Here is a 24991-nt window from a genome sequence, read left to right as displayed (position 1 = left end):
CCATTCCATTCCATTCCATTCCGTGCTTCTCGGGTACATTCCGTTCCGTTCCATTCCATTCCATTCCATTCCATTCCGTTCCAGTGCACTCTACTCCACTCCACTCCACTCCACTCCACTCTGGTACATTCCATTCCATTCCATTCCATTCCATTTTCATTCCCATTCCATTTCCATTCCCGTTCCATTTCCATTCCCGTTTCTTTTCCATTCCCGTTCCATTTCCATTCCAGTTCCATTACCATTCCCGTTCCATTTCCATTCCCGATCCATTTCCATTCCCGTTCCATTTCCATTCCCGTTCCATTTCCATTCCCGTTCCATTACCATTCCCGTTCCATTTCCGTTCCCGTTCCGTTTCCGTTCCCGTTCCATTTCCGTTCTCGTTCCGTTTCCGTTCCCGTTCCATTTCCATTCCCGTTCCATTTCCGTTCCCGTTCCATTTCCATTCCCGTTCCATTTCCATTCCCTTTCCATTTCCATTTCATTCCATTCCGTTCTGCTCGGGTACATTCCATTCCATTCCATTGCATTCCATTCCGTTCTGCTCCTGTCCATTCCATTCCATTCCATTCTGTTCCATTCCGTTCTACTCGGGTAGATTCCATTCTATTCCATTCCATTCCATTCCATTCCATTCCATTCCATTCCATTCCATTCCATTCCATTCCATTCTACTGGTGTCCATTCCATTCCATTCCATTCCATTCCATTCCATTCCATTCCATTCCATTCCATTGAATTCCATTCCATTCCATTCCATTCAATTGAATTCCGTTCCATTCCATTCCATTCCGTTCCGTTCCGTCCCGTTCCGTTCCGTTCCGTTGCGTTCCGTTCCGTTCAACTAGGGTTGATTCCATTCTATTCCATTCCATTCCATTCCATTCTACACGGGTTGATCATTCCATTCCGTTCCGTTCCGTTCCGTTCCGTTCCGTTCCGTACCGTTCTACTCGGGTTGATTCCATTCTATTCCATTCCATTCCATTCGATTCCATTCGACTCCATTCCATTCCATTCCATTCCATTCCATTCCATTCCATTCCATTGCATTCCATTCCACTCCATTCCATTCCATTCCATTCCATTCCATTACATTCCATTCCGTTCCGTTCCGTTCCGTTCCGTTCCGTTGCGTTCCGTTCCGTTCTACTCGGGTTGATTCCATTCTATTCCATTCCATTCCATTTGACTCCATTCGATTCCATTCCATTCCATTGCATTGAATTCCATTCCATTCCATTCCATTCCATTCCATTCCATTCCATTCCACTCCATTGAATTCCATTCCATTCCATTCCATTCCATTCCATTCCATTCCATTCCATTCCATTCCATTGCATTACACTCCACTGCACTCCACTCCACTCCACTCCACTCCATTCCACTCCCTTCCATTCCATTAAATTGAATTCCATTCCATTCCATTCCATTCCATTCCATTCCATTCCATTCCATTCCACTCCATTCCATTCCACTCCACTCCACTCCACTCCACTCCACTCCATTCCATTCCCTTCCATTCCATTCAATTGAATTGCATTGAATTCCATTCCATTCCATTCCATAACATTTCATTCCATTCCATTCCATTCCATTCCATTCCATTCCATTCCATTCCGTTCTACTCGGGTTGATTCCATTCTATTCCATTCCATTCCATTCGATTCCATTAGATTCCATTCGATTCCATTCGATTCCATTCGTTTCCATTCCATTCCATTCCATTCTATTCCATTGAATTCCATTCCATTCCATTCCATTCCATTCCATTCCATTGCATTCCATTCCATTGAATTCCATTGAATTCCATTCCATTCCATGGAATTCCATTCCATTCCATTCCATTCCATTCCATAGAATTCCATTCCATTCCATTCCATTCCATGGAATTCCGTTCCATTCCATTCCATTCCGTTCCGTTCCGTTCCGTTCCGTTCCGTTGCGTTCCGTTCCGTTCCGTTGTGTTCCGTTCCGTTCTACTCGGGTTGATTCCATTCTATTCCATTCCATTCCAATCCATTCCATTCCATTCCATTGAATTCCATTCCATTCCATTCCATTCCATTCCATTCCATTCCATTCCATTCCATTGAATTCCATTCCATTCCATTCCATTCCATTCCATTCCATTGAATTCCATTCCATTCCATTCCATTCCATGGAATTCCGTTCCATTCCATTCCATTCCGTTCCGTTCCGTCCCGTTCCGTTCCGTTCCGTTCCGTTGCGTTCCGTTCCGTTCTACTCGGGTTGATTCCATTCTATTCCACTCCATTCCATTCGATTCCATTCGATTCCATTCGATTCCACTCCATTCCATTCCATAGAATTCCATTCCATTCCATTCCATTCCATTGAATTCCATTCCATTCCATTCCATTCCATAGAATTCCATTCCATTCCATTCCATTCCATTGAATTCCATTCCATTCCATTCCATTCCATTCCATTCCATTCCATTCCATTCCATTCCATTCCATTCTACTGGTGTCCATTCCATTCCATTCCATTCCATTCCATTCCATTCCATTCCTTTCCATTCCATTGCATTCCATTGCATTCCATTCCATTCCATTCCGTTCCATTCCATTCCATTCCACTCCACTCCACTCCACTCCACTCCATTCCACTCCACTCCACTCCGGTACATTCAATTCCATTCCATTCCATTCCATTCCATTCCATTCCATTCCGTGCTTCTCGGGTACATTCCGTTCCGTTCCATTCCATTCCATTCCATTCCATTCCGTTCCAGTGCACTCTACTCCACTCCACTCCACTCCACTCCTTTCTGGTACATTCCATTCCATTCCATTCCATTCCATTTCCATTCCCATTCCATTTCCATTCCCGTTCCATTTCCATTCCCGTTTCTTTTCCATTCCCGTTCCATTTCCATTCCAGTTCCATTACCATTCCCGTTCCATTTCCATTCCCGATCCATTTCCATTCCCGTTCCATTTCCATTCCCGTTCCATTTCCATTCCCGTTCCATTACCATTCCCGTTCCATTTCCGTTCCCGTTCCGTTTCCGTTCCCGTTCCATTTCCGTTCTCGTTCCGTTTCCGTTCCCGTTCCATTTCCATTCCCGTTCCGTTTCCGTTCCCGTTCCATTTCCATTCCCGTTCCATTTCCATTCCCTTTCCATTTCCATTTCATTCCATTCCGTTCTGCTCGGGTACATTCCATTCCATTCCATTGCATTCCATTCCGTTCTGCTCCTGTCCATTCCATTCCATTCCATTCCGTTCCATTCCGTTCTACTCGGGTAGATTCCATTCCATTCCATTCCATTCCATTCCATTCCATTCCATTCCATTCCATTCCATTCCATTCCATTCCATTCTACTGGTGTCCATTCCATTCCATTCCATTCCATTCCATTCCATTCCATTCCATTCCATTCCATTGAATTCCATTCCATTCCATTCCATTCAATTGAATTCCGTTCCATTCCATTCCATTCCGTTCCGTTCCGTCCCGTTCCGTTCCGATCCGTTGCGTTCCGTTCCGTTCAACTAGGGTTGATTCCATTCTATTCAATTCCATTCCATTCCATTCTACACGGGTTGATCATTCCATTCCGTTCCGTTCCGTTCCGTTCCGTACCGTTCTACTCGGGTTGATTCCATTCTATTCCATTCCATTCCATTCGATTCCATTCGACTCCATTCCATTCCATTCCATTCCATTCCATTCCATTCCATTGCATTCCATTCCACTCCATTCCATTCCATTCCATTCCATTCCATTACATTCCATTCCGTTCCGTTCCGTTCCGTTCCGTTCCGTTCCGTTGCGTTCCGTTCCGTTCTACTCGGGTTGATTCCATTCTATTCCATTCCATTCCATTTGACTCCATTCGATTCCATTCCATTCCATTGCAATGAATTCCATTCCATTCCATTCCATTCCATTCCATTCCATTCCATTCCACTCCATTGAATTCCATTCCATTCCATTCCATTCCATTCCATTCCATTCCATTCCATTCCATTACACTCCATTCCATTACACTCCACTGCACTCCACTCCACTCCACTCCACTCCATTCCACTCCCTTCCATTCCATTAAATTGAATTCCGTTCCATTCCATTCCATTCCATTCCATTCCATTCCATTCCACTCCATTCCATTCCACTCCACTCCACTCCACTCCACTCCACTCCATTCCATTCCCTTCCATTCCATTCAATTGAATTGCATTGAATTCCATTCCATTCCATTCCATAACATTTCATTCCATTCCATTCCATTCCATTCCATTCCATTCCATTCCATTCCGTTCTACTCGGGTTGATTCCATTCTATTCCATTCCATTCCATTCGATTCCATTAGATTCCATTCGATTCCATTCGATTCCATTCGTTTCCATTCCATTCCATTCCATTCTATTCCATTGAATTCCATTCCATTCCATTCCATTCCATTCCATTCCATTGCATTCCATTCCATTGAATTCCATTGAATTCCATTCCATTCCATGGAATTCCATTCCATTCCATTCCATAGAATTCCATTCCATTCCATTCCATTCCATTGAATTCCGTTCCATTCCATTCCATTCCGTTCCGTTCCGTTCCGTTCCGTTGCGTTCCGTTCCGTTCCGTTGTGTTCCGTTCCGTTCTACTCGGGTTGATTCCATTCTATTCCATTCCATTCCATTCGATTCCATTCCATTCCATTGAATTCCATTCCATTCCATTCCATTCCATTCCATTCCATTGAATTCCATTCCATTCCATTCCATTCCATTCCATTCCATTCCATTCCATTCCATTGAATTCCATTGAATTCCATTCCATTCCATTCCATTCCATTGAATTCCATTCCATTCCATTCCATTCCATGGAATTCCGTTCCATTCCATTCCATTCCGTTCCGTTCCGTCCCGTTCCGTTCCGTTCCGTTCCGTTGCGTTCCGTTCCGTTCTCCTCGGGTTGATTCCATTCTATTCCATTCCATTCCATTCGATTCCATTCGATTCCATTCGATTCCACTCCATTCCATTCCATAGAATTCCATTCCATTCCATTCCATTCCATTGAATTCCATTCCATTCCATTCCATTCCATTGAATTCCATTCCATTCCATTCCATTCCATTGAATTCCATTCCATTCCATTCCATTCCATTCCATTCCATTCCATTCCATTCCATTCTACTGTTGTCCATTCCATTCCATTCCATTCCATTCCATTCCATTCCATTCCATTCCATTCCTTTCCATTCCATTGCATTCCATTGCATTCCATTCCATTCCATTCCATTCCATTCCAATCCACTCCACTCCACTCCACTCCATTCCACTCCACTCCACTCCGGTACATTCCATTCCATTCCATTCCATTCCATTCCATTCCATTCCATTCCGTGCTTCTCGGGTACATTCCGTTCCGTTCCATTCCATTCCATTCCATTCCATTCCGTTCCAGTGCACTCTACTCCACTCCACTCCACTCCACTCCACTCTGGTACATTCCATTCCATTCCATTCCATTCCATTTTCATTCCCATTCCATTTCCATTCCCGTTCCATTTCCATTCCCGTTTCTTTTCCATTCCCGTTCCATTTCCATTCCAGTTCCATTACCATTCCCGTTCCATTTCCATTCCCGATCCATTTCCATTCCCGATCCATTTCCATTCCCGTTCCATTTCCATTCCCGTTCCATTACCATTCCCGTTCCATTTCCGTTCCCGTTCCGTTTCCGTTCCCGTTCCATTTCCGTTCTCGTTCCGTTTCCGTTCCCGTTCCATTTCCATTCCCGTTCCATTTCCGTTCCCGTTCCATTTCCATTCCCGTTCCATTTCCATTCCCTTTCCATTTCCATTTCATTCCATTCCGTTCTGCTCGGGTACATTCCATTCCATTCCATTGCATTCCATTCCGTTCTGCTCCTGTCCATTCCATTCCATTCCATTCCGTTCCATTCCGTTCTACTCGGGTAGATTCCATTCCATTCCATTCCATTCCATTCCATTCCATTCTACTGGTGTCCATTCCATTCCATTCCATTCCATTCCATTCCATTCCATTCCATTCCATTCCATTGAATTCCATTCCATTCCATTCCATTCAATTGAATTCCGTTCCATTCCATTCCATTCCGTTCCGTTCCGTCCCGTTCCGTTCCGTTCCGTTCCGTTCCGTTGCGTTCCGTTCCGTTCTACTCGGGTTGATTAAATTCTATTCCATTCCATTCTATTCGATTCCATTCAATTCCAATCGATTCCATTCGATTCCAATCGATTCCATTGAATTCCATTCCATTCCATTCCATTCCATTGAATTCCGTTGCATTATATTCCATTCCTTTCCGTTCCGTCCCGTTCCGTTCCGTTCCGTTCCGTTGCGTGCCGTTCCGTTCTACTCGGGTTGATTCCATTCCATTCCATTCCATTCCATTCCATTCCATTCCATTCCATTGAATTCCGTTCCTTTCCATTCCATTCCGTTCCGTTCCGTTCCGTTCAGTTCCGTTGCGTTCCGTTCCGTTCCGTTGCGTTCCGTTCTACTCGGGTTGATTCCATTCTATTCCATTCCATTCCATTCCATTCCATTCCATTCCATTCCATTCCATTCCATTCCATTGAATTCCATTCCATTCCATTCCATTCCATTGAATTCCATTCCATTCCATTCCATTCCATTCTATTCCATTCCATTCCAATCCATTCCATTCCATTCCATTCCATTCCATTCCATTGCATTCCATTCCATTCCATTCCATTCCATTCCATTCCATTGAATTCCATTCCATTCCATTCCATTCCATGGAATTCCGTTCCATTCCATTCCATTCCGTTCCGTTCCGTCCCGTTCCGTTCCGTTCCGTTCCGTTGCATTCCGTTCCGTTCTACTCGGGTTGATTCCATTCTATTCCATTCCATTCCATTCGATTCCATTCGATTCCATTCGATTCCACTCCATTCCATTCCATAGAATTCCATTCCATTCCATTCCATTCCATTGAATTCCATTCCATTCCATTCCATTCCATAGAATTCCATTCCATTCCATTCCATTCCATTGAATTCCATTCCATTCCATTCCATTCCATTCCATTCCATTCCATTCCATTCCATTCCATTCCATTCCATTCTACTGGTGTCCATTCCATTCCATTCCATTCCATTCCATTCCATTCCATTCCATTCCTTTCCATTCCATTGCATTCCATTGCATTCCATTCCATTCCATTCCGTTCCATTCCATTCCATTCCACTCCACTCCACTCCACTCCACTCCATTCCACTCCACTCCACTCGGGTATATTCAATTCCATTCCATTCCATTCCATTCCATTCCGTGCTTCTCGGGTACATTCCGTTCCGTTCCATTCCATTCCATTCCATTCCATTCCGTTCCAGTGCACTCTACTCCACTTCACTCCACTCCACTCCACTCCGGTACATTCCATTCCATTCCATTCCATTCCATTCCATTCCGTGCTTCTCGGGTACATTCCGTTCCGTTCCATTCCATTCCATTCCATTCCATTCCGTTCCAGTGCACTCTACTCCACTCCACTCCACTCCACTCCACTCTGGTACATTCCATTCCATTCCATTCCATTCCATTTCCATTCCCATTCCATTTCCATTCCCGTTCCATTTCCATTCCCGTTTCTTTTCCATTCCCGTTCCATTTCCATTCCAGTTCCATTACCATTCCCGTTCCATTTCCATTCCCGATCCATTTCCATTCCCGTTCCATTTCCATTCCCGTTCCATTTCCATTCCCGTTCCATTACCATTCCCGTTCCATTTCCGTTCCCGTTCCGTTTCCGTTCCCGTTCCATTTCCGTTCTCGTTCCGTTTCCGTTCCCGTTCCATTTCCATTCCCGTTCCATTTCCGTTCCCGTTCCATTTCCATTCCCGTTCCATTTCCATTCCCTTTCCATTTCCATTTCATTCCATTCCGTTCTGCTCGGGTACATTCCATTCCATTCCATTGCATTCCATTCCGTTCTGCTCCTGTCCATTCCATTCCATTCCATTCTGTTCCATTCCGTTCTACTCGGGTAGATTCCATTCTATTCCATTCCATTCCATTCCATTCCATTCCATTCCATTCCATTCCATTCCATTCTACTGGTGTCCATTCCATTCCATTCCATTCCATTCCATTCCATTCCATTCCATTCCATTCCATTCCATTGAATTCCATTCCATTCCATTCCATTCAATTGAATTCCGTTCCATTCCATTCCATTCCGTTCCGTTCCGTCCCGTTCCGTTCCGTTCCGTTGCGTTCCGTTCCGTTCAACTAGGGTTGATTCCATTCTATTCAATTCCATTCCATTCCATTCTACACGGGTTGATCATTCCATTCCGTTCCGTTCCGTTCCGTTCCGTTCCGTACCGTTCTACTCGGGTTGATTCCATTCTATTCCATTCCATTCCATTCGATTCCATTCGACTCCATTCCATTCCATTCCATACCATTCCATTCCATTCCATTCCATTGCATTCCATTCCACTCCATTCCATTCCATTCCATTCCATTCCATTACATTCCATTCCGTTCCGTTCCGTTCCGTTCCGTTCCGTTGCGTTCCGTTCCGTTCTACTCGGGTTGATTCCATTCTATTCCATTCCATTCCATTTGACTCCATTCGATTCCATTCCATTCCATTGCATCGAATTCCATTCCATTCCATTCCATTCCATTCCATTCCATTCCATTCCACTCCATTGAATTCCATTCCATTCCATTCCATTCCATTCCATTCCATTCCATTCCATTCCACTCCATTCCATTACACTCCACTGCACTCCACTCCACTCCACTCCACTCCATTCCACTCCCTTCCATTCCATTAAATTGAATTCCATTCCATTCCATTCCATTCCATTCCATTCCATTCCATTCCATTCCATTCCACTCCATTCCATTCCACTCCACTCCACTCCACTCCACTCCACTCCATTCCATTCCCTTCCATTCCATTCAATTGAATTGCATTGAATTCCATTCCATTCCATTCCATAACATTTCATTCCATTCCATTCCATTCCATTCCATTCCATTCCATTCCATTCCGTTCTACTCGGGTTGATTCCATTCTATTCCATTCCATTCCATTCGATTCCATTAGATTCCATTCGATTCCATTCGATTCCATTCGTTTCCATTCCATTCCATTCCATTCTATTCCATTGAATTCCATTCCATTCCATTCCATTCCATTCCATTCCATTGCATTCCATTCCATTGAATTCCATTGAATTCCATTCCATTCCATGGAATTCCATTCCATTCCATTCCATTCCATTCCATAGAATTCCATTCCATTCCATTCCATTCCATGGAATTCCGTTCCATTCCATTCCATTCCGTTCCGTTCCGTTCCGTTCCGTTCCGTTGCGTTCCGTTCCGTTCCGTTGTGTTCCGTTCCGTTCTACTCGGGTTGATTCCATTCTATTCCATTCCATTCCAATCCATTCCATTCCATTCCATTGAATTCCATTCCATTCCATTCCATTCCATTCCATTCCATTCCATTCCATTCCATTGCATTCCATTCCATTCCATTCCATTCCATTCCATTCCATTGAATTCCATTCCATTCCATTCCATTCCATGGAATTCCGTTCCATTCCATTCCATTCCGTTCCGTTCCGTCCCGTTCCGTTCCGTTCCGTTCCGTTGCATTCCGTTCCGTTCTACTCGGGTTGATTCCATTCTATTCCATTCCATTCCATTCGATTCCATTCGATTCCATTCGATTCCACTCCATTCCATTCCATAGAATTCCATTCCATTCCATTCCATTCCATTGAATTCCATTCCATTCCATTCCATTCCATAGAATTCCATTCCATTCCATTCCATTCCATTGAATTCCATTCCATTCCATTCCATTCCATTCCATTCCATTCCATTCCATTCCATTCCATTCCATTCCATTCCATTCTACTGGTGTCCATTCCATTCCATTCCATTCCATTCCATTCCATTCCATTCCATTCCTTTCCATTCCATTGCATTCCATTGCATTCCATTCCATTCCATTCCGTTCCATTCCATTCCATTCCACTCCACTCCACTCCACTCCACTCCATTCCACTCCACTCCACTCGGGTATATTCAATTCCATTCCATTCCATTCCATTCCATTCCGTGCTTCTCGGGTACATTCCGTTCCGTTCCATTCCATTCCATTCCATTCCATTCCGTTCCAGTGCACTCTACTCCACTTCACTCCACTCCACTCCACTCCGGTACATTCCATTCCATTCCATTCCATTCCATTCCATTCCGTGCTTCTCGGGTACATTCCGTTCCGTTCCATTCCATTCCATTCCATTCCATTCCGTTCCAGTGCACTCTACTCCACTCCACTCCACTCCACTCCACTCTGGTACATTCCATTCCATTCCATTCCATTCCATTTCCATTCCCATTCCATTTCCATTCCCGTTCCATTTCCATTCCCGTTTCTTTTCCATTCCCGTTCCATTTCCATTCCAGTTCCATTACCATTCCCGTTCCATTTCCATTCCCGATCCATTTCCATTCCCGTTCCATTTCCATTCCCGTTCCATTTCCATTCCCGTTCCATTACCATTCCCGTTCCATTTCCGTTCCCGTTCCGTTTCCGTTCCCGTTCCATTTCCGTTCTCGTTCCGTTTCCGTTCCCGTTCCATTTCCATTCCCGTTCCATTTCCGTTCCCGTTCCATTTCCATTCCCGTTCCATTTCCATTCCCTTTCCATTTCCATTTCATTCCATTCCGTTCTGCTCGGGTACATTCCATTCCATTCCATTGCATTCCATTCCGTTCTGCTCCTGTCCATTCCATTCCATTCCATTCTGTTCCATTCCGTTCTACTCGGGTAGATTCCATTCTATTCCATTCCATTCCATTCCATTCCATTCCATTCCATTCCATTCCATTCCATTCTACTGGTGTCCATTCCATTCCATTCCATTCCATTCCATTCCATTCCATTCCATTCCATTCCATTGAATTCCATTCCATTCCATTCCATTCAATTGAATTCCGTTCCATTCCATTCCATTCCGTTCCGTTCCGTCCCGTTCCGTTCCGTTCCGTTGCGTTCCGTTCCGTTCAACTAGGGTTGATTCCATTCTATTCAATTCCATTCCATTCCATTCTACACGGGTTGATCATTCCATTCCGTTCCGTTCCGTTCCGTTCCGTTCCGTACCGTTCTACTCGGGTTGATTCCATTCTATTCCATTCCATTCCATTCGATTCCATTCGACTCCATTCCATTCCATTCCATACCATTCCATTCCATTCCATTCCATTGCATTCCATTCCACTCCATTCCATTCCATTCCATTCCATTCCATTACATTCCATTCCGTTCCGTTCCGTTCCGTTCCGTTCCGTTGCGTTCCGTTCCGTTCTACTCGGGTTGATTCCATTCTATTCCATTCCATTCCATTTGACTCCATTCGATTCCATTCCATTCCATTGCATCGAATTCCATTCCATTCCATTCCATTCCATTCCATTCCATTCCATTCCACTCCATTGAATTCCATTCCATTCCATTCCATTCCATTCCATTCCATTCCATTCCATTCCACTCCATTCCATTACACTCCACTGCACTCCACTCCACTCCACTCCACTCCATTCCACTCCCTTCCATTCCATTAAATTGAATTCCATTCCATTCCATTCCATTCCATTCCATTCCATTCCATTCCACTCCATTCCATTCCACTCCACTCCACTCCACTCCACTCCACTCCATTCCATTCCCTTCCATTCCATTCAATTGAATTGCATTGAATTCCATTCCATTCCATTCCATAACATTTCATTCCATTCCATTCCATTCCATTCCATTCCATTCCATTCCATTCCGTTCTACTCGGGTTGATTCCATTCTATTCCATTCCATTCCATTCGATTCCATTAGATTCCATTCGATTCCATTCGATTCCATTCGTTTCCATTCCATTCCATTCCATTCTATTCCATTGAATTCCATTCCATTCCATTCCATTCCATTCCATTCCATTGCATTCCATTCCATTGAATTCCATTGAATTCCATTCCATTCCATGGAATTCCATTCCATTCCATTCCATTCCATTCCATAGAATTCCATTCCATTCCATTCCATTCCATGGAATTCCGTTCCATTCCATTCCATTCCGTTCCGTTCCGTTCCGTTCCGTTCCGTTGCGTTCCGTTCCGTTCCGTTGTGTTCCGTTCCGTTCTACTCGGGTTGATTCCATTCTATTCCATTCCATTCCAATCCATTCCATTCCATTCCATTGAATTCCATTCCATTCCATTCCATTCCATTCCATTCCATTCCATTCCATTCCATTGAATTCCATTCCATTCCATTCCATTCCATTCCATTCCATTGAATTCCATTCCATTCCATTCCATTCCATGGAATTCCGTTCCATTCCATTCCATTCCGTTCCGTTCCGTCCCGTTCCGTTCCGTTCCGTTCCGTTGCGTTCCGTTCCGTTCTACTCGGGTTGATTCCATTCTATTCCATTCCATTCCATTCGATTCCATTCGATTCCATTCGATTCCACTCCATTCCATTCCATAGAATTCCATTCCATTCCATTCCATTCCATTGAATTCCATTCCATTCCATTCCATTCCATAGAATTCCATTCCATTCCATTCCATTCCATTGAATTCCATTCCATTCCATTCCATTCCATTCCATTCCATTCCATTCCATTCCATTCCATTCCATTCTACTGGTGTCCATTCCATTCCATTCCATTCCATTCCATTCCATTCCATTCCTTTCCATTCCATTGCATTCCATTGCATTCCATTCCATTCCATTCCGTTCCATTCCATTCCATTCCACTCCACTCCACTCCACTCCACTCCATTCCACTCCACTCCACTCCGGTACATTCAATTCCATTCCATTCAATTCCATTCCATTCCATTCCATTCCGTGCTTCTCGGGTACATTCCGTTCCGTTCCATTCCATTCCATTCCATTCCATTCCGTTCCAGTGCACTCTACTCCACTCCACTCCACTCCACTCCTTTCTGGTACATTCCATTCCATTCCATTCCATTCCATTTCCATTCCCATTCCATTTCCATTCCCGTTCCATTTCCATTCCCGTTTCTTTTCCATTCCCGTTCCATTTCCATTCCAGTTCCATTACCATTCCCGTTCCATTTCCATTCCCGATCCATTTCCATTCCCGTTCCATTTCCATTCCCGTTCCATTTCCATTCCCGTTCCATTACCATTCCCGTTCCATTTCCGTTCCCGTTCCGTTTCCGTTCCCGTTCCATTTCCGTTCTCGTTCCGTTTCCGTTCCCGTTCCATTTCCATTCCCGTTCCGTTTCCGTTCCCGTTCCATTTCCATTCCCGTTCCATTTCCATTCCCTTTCCATTTCCATTTCATTCCATTCCGTTCTGCTCGGGTACATTCCATTCCATTCCATTGCATTCCATTCCGTTCTGCTCCTGTCCATTCCATTCCATTCCATTCCGTTCCATTCCGTTCTACTCGGGTAGATTCCATTCCATTCCATTCCATTCCATTCCATTCCATTCCATTCCATTCCATTCCATTCCATTCCATTCCATTCCATTCTACTGGTGTCAATTCCATTCCATTCCATTCCATTCCATTCCATTCCATTCCATTCCATTCCATTGAATTCCATTCCATTCCATTCCATTCAATTGAATTCCGTTCCATTCCATTCCATTCCGTTCCGTTCCGTCCCGTTCCGTTCCGATCCGTTGCGTTCCGTTCCGTTCAACTAGGGTTGATTCCATTCTATTCAATTCCATTCCATTCCATTCTACACGGGTTGATCATTCCATTCCGTTCCGTTCCGTTCCGTTCCGTACCGTTCTACTCGGGTTGATTCCATTCTATTCCATTCCATTCCATTCGATTCCATTCGACTCCATTCCATTCCATTCCATTCCATTCCATTCCATTCCATTGCATTCCATTCCACTCCATTCCATTCCATTCCATTCCATTCCATTACATTCCATTCCGTTCCGTTCCGTTCCGTTCCGTTCCGTTGCGCTCCGTTCCGTTCTACTCGGGTTGATTCCATTCTATTCCATTCCATTCCATTTGACTCCATTCGATTCCATTCCATTCCATTGCAATGAATTCCATTCCATTCCATTCCATTCCATTCCATTCCATTCCATTCCACTCCATTGAATTCCATTCCATTCCATTCCATTCCATTCCATTCCATTCCATTCCATTCCACTCCATTCCATTACACTCCACTGCACTCCACTCCACTCCACTCCACTCCATTCCACTCCCTTCCATTCCATTAAATTGAATTCCGTTCCATTCCATTCCATTCCATTCCATTCCATTCCATTCCACTCCATTCCATTCCACTCCACTCCACTCCACTCCACTCCACTCCATTCCATTCCCTTCCATTCCATTCAATTGAATTGCATTGAATTCCATTCCATTCCATTCCATAACATTTCATTCCATTCCATTCCATTCCATTCCATTCCATTCCATTCCATTCCGTTCTACTCGGGTTGATTCCATTCTATTCCATTCCATTCCATTCGATTCCATTAGATTCCATTCGATTCCATTCGATTCCATTCGTTTCCATTCCATTCCATTCCATTCTATTCCATTGAATTCCATTCCATTCCATTCCATTCCATTCCATTCCATTGCATTCCATTCCATTGAATTCCATTGAATTCCATTCCATTCCATGGAATTCCATTCCATTCCATTCCATTCCATTCCATAGAATTCCATTCCATTCCATTCCATTCCATTGAATTCCGTTCCATTCCATTCCATTCCGTTCCGTTCCGTTCCGTTCCGTTCCGTTGCGTTCCGTTCCGTTCCGTTGTGTTCCGTTCCGTTCTACTCGGGTTGATTCCATTCTATTCCATTCCATTCCATTCGATTCCATTCCATTCCATTGAATTCCATTCCATTCCATTCCATTCCATTCCATTCCATTGAATTCCATTCCATTCCATTCCATTCCATTCCATTCCATTCCATTCCATTGAATTCCATTCCATTCCATTCCATTCCATTCCATTCCATAGAATTCCATTCCATTCCATTCCATTCCATGGAATTCCGTTCCATTCCATTCCATTCCGTTCCGTTCCGTCCCGTTCCGTTCCGTTCCGTTCCGTTGCGTTCCGTTCCGTTCTCCTCGGGTTGATTCCATTCTATTCCATTCCATTACATTCGATTCCATTCGATTCCATTCGATTCCACTCCATTCCATTCCATAGAATTCCATTCCATTCCATTCCATTCCATTGAATTCCATTCCATTCCATTCCATTCCATTGAATTCCATTCCATTCCATTCCATTCCATTGAATTCCATTCCATTCCATTCCATTCCATTCCATTCCATTCCATTCCATTCCATTCTACTGTTGTCCATTCCATTCCATTCCATTCCATTCCATTCCATTCCATTCCATTCCATTCCTTTCCATTCCATTGCATTCCATTGCATTCCATTCCATTCCATTCCATTCCATTCCAATCCACTCCACTCCACTCCACTCCATTCCACTCCACTCCACTCCGGTACATTCCATTCCATTCCATTCCATTCCATTCCATTCCATTCCGTGCTTCTCGGGTACATTCCGTTCCGTTCCATTCCATTCCATTCCATTCCATTCCGTTCCAGTGCACTCTACTCCACTCCACTCCACTCCACTCCACTCTGGTACATTCCATTCCATTCCATTCCATTCCATTTTCATTCCCATTCCATTTCCATTCCCGTTCCATTTCCATTCCCGTTTCTTTTCCATTCCCGTTCCATTTCCATTCCAGTTCCATTACCATTCCCGTTCCATTTCCATTCCCGATCCATTTCCATTCCCGATCCATTTCCATTCCCGTTCCATTTCCATTCCCGTTCCATTACCATTCCCGTTCCATTTCCGTTCCCGTTCCGTTTCCGTTCCCGTTCCATTTCCGTTCTCGTTCCGTTTCCGTTCCCGTTCCATTTCCATTCCCGTTCCATTTCCGTTCCCGTTCCATTTCCATTCCCGTTCCATTTCCATTCCCTTTCCATTTCCATTTCATTCCATTCCGTTCTGCTCGGGTACATTCCATTCCATTCCATTGCATTCCATTCCGTTCTGCTCCTGTCCATTCCATTCCATTCCATTCCGTTCCATTCCGTTCTACTCGGGTAGATTCCATTCCATTCCATTCCATTCCATTCCATTCCATTCCATTCCATTCCATTCCATTCCATTCCATTCCATTCTACTGGTGTCCATTCCATTCCATTCCATTCCATTCCATTCCATTCCATTCCATTCCATTGAATTCCATTCCATTCCATTCCATTCAATTGAATTCCGTTCCATTCCATTCCATTCCGTTCCGTTCCGTCCCGTTCCGTTCCGTTCCGTTCCGTTCCGTTGCGTTCCGTTCCGTTCTACTCGGGTTGATTAAATTCTATTCCATTCCATTCTATTCGATTCCATTCAATTCCAATCGATTCCATTCGATTCCAATCGATTCCATTGAATTCCATTCCATTCCATTCCATTCCATTGAATTCCGTTGCATTATATTCCATTCCGTTCCGTTCCGTCCCGTTCCGTTCCGTTCCGTTCCGTTGCGTGCCGTTCCGTTCTACTCGGGTTGATTCCATTCCATTCCATTCCATTCCATTCCATTCCATTCCATTCCATTGAATTCCATTCCATTCCATTCCATTCCATTCCATTCCATTCCATTCCATTCCGTTCTACTCGGGTTGATTCCATTCTATTCCATTCCATTCCATTCGATCTCATTCGATTGCATTCGATTCCATTCGATTCCACTCCATTCCATTCCATTGAATTCCATTCCATTCCATTCCATTCCATTCCATTCCATTCCATTCCATTGATTTCCATTCCATTCCATTCCATTCCATTCCATTCCATTCCATTCCATTGAATACCATTCCATTCCATTGAATTCCATTCCATTCCATTCCATTCCATTCCATTCCATTCCATTGAATTCCATTCCATTCCATTGAATTCCATTCCATTACATTCCATTCCATTGAATTCCGTTCCATTCCATTCCATTCCATTCCATTCCATTGAATTCCATTCCATTCCATTCCATAGAATTCCGTTCCATTCCATTCCATTCCATTCCATTCCATTCCATTCCATTCCATTCCATTGAATTCAATTCCATTTCATTCCATTCCTTTCCATTGAATTCCATTCTGTTCCATTCCATTCCTTTGAATTCCGTTCCATTCCATTCCATTCCATTCCTTTCCTTTCCGTTCCGTTCCGTTCCGTTCCGTTGCGTTCCGCTCCGTTCTACTCGGGTTGATTCCATTCTATTCCATTCCATTCCATTCGATCCCATTCGATTCCATTCGATTCCATTCGATTCCATTCGATTCCACTCCATTCCATTCCATAGAATTCCATTCCATTCCATTCCATTTGAATTCCATTCCATTCCATTCCATTGAATTCCATTCCATTCCATTCCATTCCATTGAATTCCATTCCATTCCATTCCATTCCATTGAATTCCGTTCCTTTCCATTCCATTCCGTTCCGTTCCGTTCCGTTCCGTTCCGTTGCGTTCCGTTCCGTTCCGTTGCGTTCCGTTCTACTCGGGTTGATTCCATTCTATTCCATTCCATTCCATTCCATTCCATTCCATTCAATTGAATTGCATTGAATTCCATTCCATTCCATTCCATAACATTTCATTCCATTCCATTCCATTCCATTCCATTCCATTCCATTCCATTCCGTTCTACTCGGGTTGATTCCATTCTATTCCATTCCATTCCATTCGATTCCATTAGATTCCATTCGATTCCATTCGATTCCATTCGTTTCCATTCCATTCCATTCCATTCTATTCCATTGAATTCCATTCCATTCCATTCCATTCCATTCCATTCCATTGCATTCCATTCCATTGAATTCCATTGAATTCCATTCCATTCCATGGAATTCCATTCCATTCCATTCCATTCCATTCCATAGAATTCCATACCATTCCATTCCATTCCATTGAATTCCGTTCCATTCCATTCCATTCCGTTCCGTTCCGTTCCGTTCCGTTGCGTTCCGTTCCGTTCCGTTGTGTTCCGTTCCGTTCTACTCGGGTTGATTCCATTCTATTCCATTCCATTCCATTCGATTCCATTCCATTCCATTGAATTCCATTCCATTCCATTCCATTCCATTCCATTCCATTGAATTCCATTCCATTCCATTCCATTCCATTCCATTCCATTCCATTCCATTCCATTGAATTCCATTGAATTCCATTCCATTCCATTCCATTCCATTGAATTCCATTCCATTCCATTCCATTCCATGGAATTCCGTTCCATTCCATTCCATTCCGTTCCGTTCCGTCCCGTTCCGTTCCGTTCCGTTCCGTTGCGTTCCGTTCCGTTCTCCTCGGGTTGATTCCATTCTATTCCATTCCATTCCATTCGATTCCATTCGATTCCATTCGATTCCACTCCATTCCATTCCATAGAATTCCATTCCATTCCATTCCATTCCATTGAATTCCATTCCATTCCATTCCATTCCATTGAATTCCATTCCATTCCATTCCATTCCATTGAATTCCATTCCATTCCATTCCATTCCATTCCATTCCATTCCATTCCATTCCATTCTACTGTTGTCCATTCCATTCCATTCCATTCCATTCCATTCCATTCCATTCCATTCCATTCCTTTCCATTCCATTGCATTCCATTCCATTCCATTCCATTCCATTCCATTCCATTCCACTCCACTCCACTCCACTCCACTCCATTCCACGCCACTCCACTCCGGTACATTCCATTCCATTCCATTCCATTCCATTCCATTCCATTCCATTCCGTGCTTCTCGGGTACATTCCGTTCCGTTCCATTCCATTCCATTCCATTCCATTCCGTTCCAGTGCACTCTACTCCACTCCACTCCACTCCAGTCCTTTCTGGTACATTCCATTCCATTCCATTCCATTCCATTTCCATTCCCATTCCATTTCCATTCCCGTTCCATTTCCATTCCCGTTTCTTTTCCATTCCCGTTCCATTTCCATTCCAGTTCCATTACCATTCCCGTTCCATTTCCATTCCCGATCCATTTCCATTCCCGTTCCATTTCCATTCCCGTTCCATTTCCATTCCCGTTCCATTACCATTCCCGTTCCATTTCCGTTCCCGTTCCGTTTCCGTTCCCGTTCCATTTCCGTTCTCGTTCCGTTTCCGTTCCCGTTCCATTTCCGTTCCCGTTCCGTTTCCGTTCCCGTTCCATTTCCATTCCCGTTCCATTTCCATTCCCTTTCCATTTCCATTTCATTCCATTCCGTTCTGCTCGGGTACATTCCATTCCATTCCATTGCATTCCATTCCGTTCTGCTCCTGTCCATTCCATTCCATTCCATTCCGTTCCATTCCGTTCTACTCGGGTAGATTCCATTCCATTCCATTCCATTCCATTCCATTCCATTCCATTCCATTCCATTCCATTCCATTCCATTCCATTCTACTGGTGTCCATTCCATTCCATTCCATTCCATTCCATTCCATTCCATTCCATTGAATTCCATTCCATTCCATTCCATTCAATTGAATTCCGTTCCATTCCATTCCATTCCGTTCCGTTCCGTCCCGTTCCGTTCCGATCCGTTGCGTTCCGTTCCGTTCAACTAGGGTTGATTCCATTCTATTCAATTCCATTCCATTCCATTCTACACGGGTTGATCATTCCATTCCGTTCCGTTCCGTTCCGTTCCGTACCGTTCTACTCGGGTTGATTCCATTCTATTCCATTCCATTCCATTCGATTCCATTCGACTCCATTCCATTCCATTCCATTCCATTCCATTCCATTCCATTGCATTCCATTCCACTCCATTCCATTCCATTCCATTCCATTCCATTACATTCCATTCCGTTCCGTTCCGTTCCGTTCCGTTCCGTTGCGTTCCGTTCCGTTCTACTCGGGTTGATTCCATTCTATTCCATTCCATTCCATTTGACTCCATTCGATTCCATTCCATTCCATTGCAATGAATTCCATTCCATTCCATTCCATTCCATTCCATTCCATTCCATTCCACTCCATTGAATTCCATTCCATTCCATTCCATTCCATTCCATTCCATTCCATTCCATTCCACTCCATTCCATTACACTCCACTGCACTCCACTCCACTCCACTCCACTCCATTCCACTCCCTTCCATTCCATTAAATTGAATTCCGTTCCATTCCATTCCATTCCATTCCATTCCATTCCATTCCACTCCATTCCATTCCACTCCACTCCACTCCACTCCACTCCACTCCATTCCATTCCCTTCCATTCCATTCAATTGAATTGCATTGAATTCCATTCCATTCCATTCCATAACATTTCATTCCATTCCATTCCATTCCATTCCATTCCATTCCATTCCATTCCGTTCTACTCGGGTTGATTCCATTCTATTCCATTCCATTCCATTCGATTCCATTAGATTCCATTCGATTCCATTCGATTCCATTCGTTTCCATTCCATTCCATTCCATTCTATTCCATTGAATTCCATTCCATTCCATTCCATTCCATTCCATTCCATTGCATTCCATTCCATTGAATTCCATTGAATTCCATTCCATTCCATGGAATTCCATTCCATTCCATTCCATTCCATTCCATAGAATTCCATTCCATTCCATTCCATTCCATTGAATTCCGTTCCATTCCATTCCATTCCGTTCCGTTCCGTTCCGTTCCGTTCCGTTGCGTTCCGTTCCGTTCCGTTGTGTTCCGTTCCGTTCTACTCGGGTTGATTCCATTCTATTCCATTCCATTCCATTCGATTCCATTCCATTCCATTGAATTCCATTCCATTCCATTCCATTCCATTCGATTCCATTGAATTCCATTCCATTCCATTCCATTCCATTCCATTCCATTCCATTCCATTGAATTCCATTCCATTCCATTCCATTCCATTCCATTCCATTGAATTCCATTCCATTCCATTCCATTCCTTGGAATTCCGTTCCATTCCATTCCATTCCGTTCCGTTCCGTCCCGTTCCGTTCCGTTCCGTTCCGTTGCGTTCCGTTCCGTTCTCCTCGGGTTGATTCCATTCTATTCCATTCCATTCCATTCGATTCCATTCGATTCCATTCGATTCCACTCCATTCCATTCCATAGAATTCCATTCCATTCCATTCCATTCCATTGAATTCCATTCCATTCCATTCCATTCCATTGAATTCCATTCCATTCCATTCCATTCCATTGAATTCCATTCCATTCCATTCCATTCCATTCCATTCCATTCCATTCCATTCTACTGTTGTCCATTCCATTCCATTCCATTCCATTCCATTCCATTCCATTCCATTCCTTTCCATTCCATTGCATTCCATTGCATTCCATTCCATTCCATTCCATTCCATTCCAATCCACTCCACTCCACTCCACTCCATTCCACTCCACTCCACTCCGGTACATTCCATTCCATTCCATTCCATTCCATTCCATTCCATTCCATTCCATTCCGTGCTTCTCGGGTACATTCCGTTCCGTTCCATTCCATTCCATTCCATTCCATTCCGTTCCAGTGCACTCTACTCCACTCCACTCCACTCCACTCCACTCTGGTACATTCCATTCCATTCCATTTTCATTCCCATTCCATTTCCATTCCCGTTCCATTTCCATTCCCGTTTCTTTTCCATTCCCGTTCCATTTCCATTCCAGTTCCATTACCATTCCCGTTCCATTTCCATTCCCGATCCATTTCCATTCCCGATCCATTTCCATTCCCGTTCCATTTCCATTCCCGTTCCATTACCATTCCCGTTCCATTTCCGTTCCCGTTCCGTTTCCGTTCCCGTTCCATTTCCGTTCTCGTTCCGTTTCCGTTCCCGTTCCATTTCCATTCCCGTTCCATTTCCGTTCCCGTTCCATTTCCATTCCCGTTCCATTTCCATTCCCTTTCCATTTCCATTTCATTCCATTCCGTTCTGCTCGGGTACATTCCATTCCATTCCATTGCATTCCATTCCGTTCTGCTCCTGTCCATTCCATTCCATTCCATTCCGTTCCATTCCGTTCTACTCGGGTAGATTCCATTCCATTCCATTCCATTCCATTCCATTCCATTCCATTCCATTCCATTCCATTCTACTGGTGTCCATTCCATTCCATTCCATTCCATTCCATTCCATTCCATTCCATTCCATTGAATTCCATTCCATTCCATTCCATTCAATTGAATTCCGTTCCATTCCATTCCATTCCGTTCCGTTCCGTCCCGTTCCGTTCCGTTCCGTTCCGTTCCGTTGCGTTCCGTTCCGTTCTACTCGGGTTGATTAAATTCTATTCCATTCCATTCTATTCGATTCCATTCAATTCCAATCGATTCCATTCGATTCCAATCGATTCCATTGAATTCCATTCCATTCCATTCCATTCCATTGAATTCCGTTGCATTATATTCCATTCCGTTCCGTTCCGTCCCGTTCCGTTCCGTTCCGTTCCGTTGCGTGCCGTTCCGTTCTACTCGGGTTGATTCCATTCCATTCCATTCCATTCCATTCCATTCCATTCCATTCCATTCCATTCCATTCCATTGAATTCCATTCCATTCCATTCCATTCCATTCCATTCCATTCCATTCCATTCCGTTCTACTCGGGTTGATTCCATTCTATTCCATTCCATTCCATTCGATCTCATTCGATTCCATTCGATTCCATTCGATTCCACTCCATTCCATTCCATTGAATTCCATTCCATTCCATTCCATTCCATTCCATTCCATTCCATTGATTTCCATTCCATTCCATTCCATTCCATTCCATTCCATTCCATTCCATTGAATACCATTCCATTCCATTGAATTCCATTCCATTCCATTCCATTCCATTCCATTCCATTCCATTGAATTCCATTCCATTCCATTGAATTCCATTCCATTCCATTCCATTCCATTGAATTCCGTTCCATTCCATTCCATTCCATTCCATTCCATTGAATTCCATTCCATTCCATTCCATAGAATTCCGTTCCATTCCATTCCATTCCATTCCATTCCATTCCATTCCATTCCATTCCATTCCATTGAATTCAATTCCATTTCATTCCATTCCTTTCCATTGAATTCCATTCTGTTCCATTCCATTCCTTTGAATTCCGTTCCATTCCATTCCATTCCATTCCTTTCCTTTCCGTTCCGTTCCGTTCCGTTCCGTTGCGTTCCGCTCCGTTCTACTCGGGTTGATTCCATTCTATTCCATTCCATTCCATTCGATCCCATTCGATTCCATTCGATTCCATTCGATTCCATTCGATTCCACTCCATTCCATTCCATAGAATTCCATTCCATTCCATTCCATTTGAATTCCATTCCATTCCATTCCATTGAATTCCATTCCATTCCATTCCATTCCATTGAATTCCATTCCATTCCATTCCATTCCATTGAATTCCGTTCCTTTCCATTCCATTCCGTTCCGTTCCGTTCCGTTCCGTTCCATTGCGTTCCGTTCCGTTCCGTTGCGTTCCGTTCTACTCGGGTTGATTCCATTCTATTCCATTCATTCCATTCCATTCCATTCCATTCCATGCCATTCCATTCCATTCCATTGAATTCCATTCCATTCCATTCCATTCCATTGAATTCCGTTCCATTCCATTCCATACCCTTCCGTTCCGTCCCGTTCCGTTCCGTTCCGTTCCGTTGCGTGCCGTTCCGTTCTACTCAGGTTGATTACATTCTATTCCATTCCATTCCATTCGATTCCATTCGATTCCAATCGATTCCATTCGATTGCATTCGATTCCATTCGTTGCCATTCCATTCCATTCCATTGAATTCCATTCCGTTCCATTCCATTCCATTCCATTCCATTGAATTCCATTCCATTCCATTCCATTCCTTTCCATTCCATTGAATTCCATTCCATTCCATTCCATTCCATTCCATTCCATTCCATTGAATTCCATTCCATTCCATTCCATAGAATTCCGTTCCATTCCATTCCATTCCATTCCATTCCATTCCATTCCATTGAATTCCATTCCGTTCCATTCCATTCCATTGAATTCCGTTCCATTCCACTCCATTCCATTCCGTTCCGTTCCGTTCCGTTCCGTTCCGTTCCGTTGCGTTCCGCTCCGTTCTACTCGGGTTGATTCCATTCTATTCCATTCCAGTCCATTCGATCCCATTCGATTCCATTCGATTCCACTCCATTCCATTCCATAGAATTCCATTCCATTCCATTCCATCCCATTCCATTCCACTGAATTCCATTCCATTCCATTCCATTCCATTCCACTCCATTGAATTCCATTCCATTCCATTCCATTCCATGGAATTCCATTCCATTCCATTCCATTCCATGGAAATCCATTCCATTCCATTCCATTCCATTCCATTCCATTCCATTCCATTCTACTGTTGTCCATTCCATTCCATTCCATTCCATTCCATTCCATTCCATTCCATTCCATTCCTTTCCATTCCATTGCATTCCATTGCATTCCATTCCATTCCATTCCATTCCATTCCAATCCACTCCACTCCACTCCACTCCATTCCACTCCACTCCACTCCGGTACATTCCATTCCATTCCATTCCATTCCATTCCATTCCATTCCATTCCGTGCTTCTCGGGTACATTCCGTTCCGTTCCATTCCATTCCATTCCATTCCATTCCGTTCCAGTGCACTCTACTCCACTCCACTCCACTCCACTCCACTCTGGTACATTCCATTCCATTCCATTCCATTCCATTTTCATTCCCATTCCATTTCCATTCCCGTTCCATTTCCATTCCCGTTTCTTTTCCATTCCCGTTCCATTTCCATTCCAGTTCCATTACCATTCCCGTTCCATTTCCATTCCCGATCCATTTCCATTCCCGATCCATTTCCATTCCCGTTCCATTTCCATTCCCGTTCCATTACCATTCCCGTTCCATTTCCG

Source organism: Gorilla gorilla, chromosome 12 (genome assembly GCF_029281585.2).
Source record: "Gorilla gorilla gorilla isolate KB3781 chromosome 12, NHGRI_mGorGor1-v2.1_pri, whole genome shotgun sequence".
Lineage (NCBI taxonomy): Eukaryota > Metazoa > Chordata > Mammalia > Primates > Hominidae > Gorilla > Gorilla gorilla.
This window is presented reverse-complemented; position numbering follows the sequence as displayed.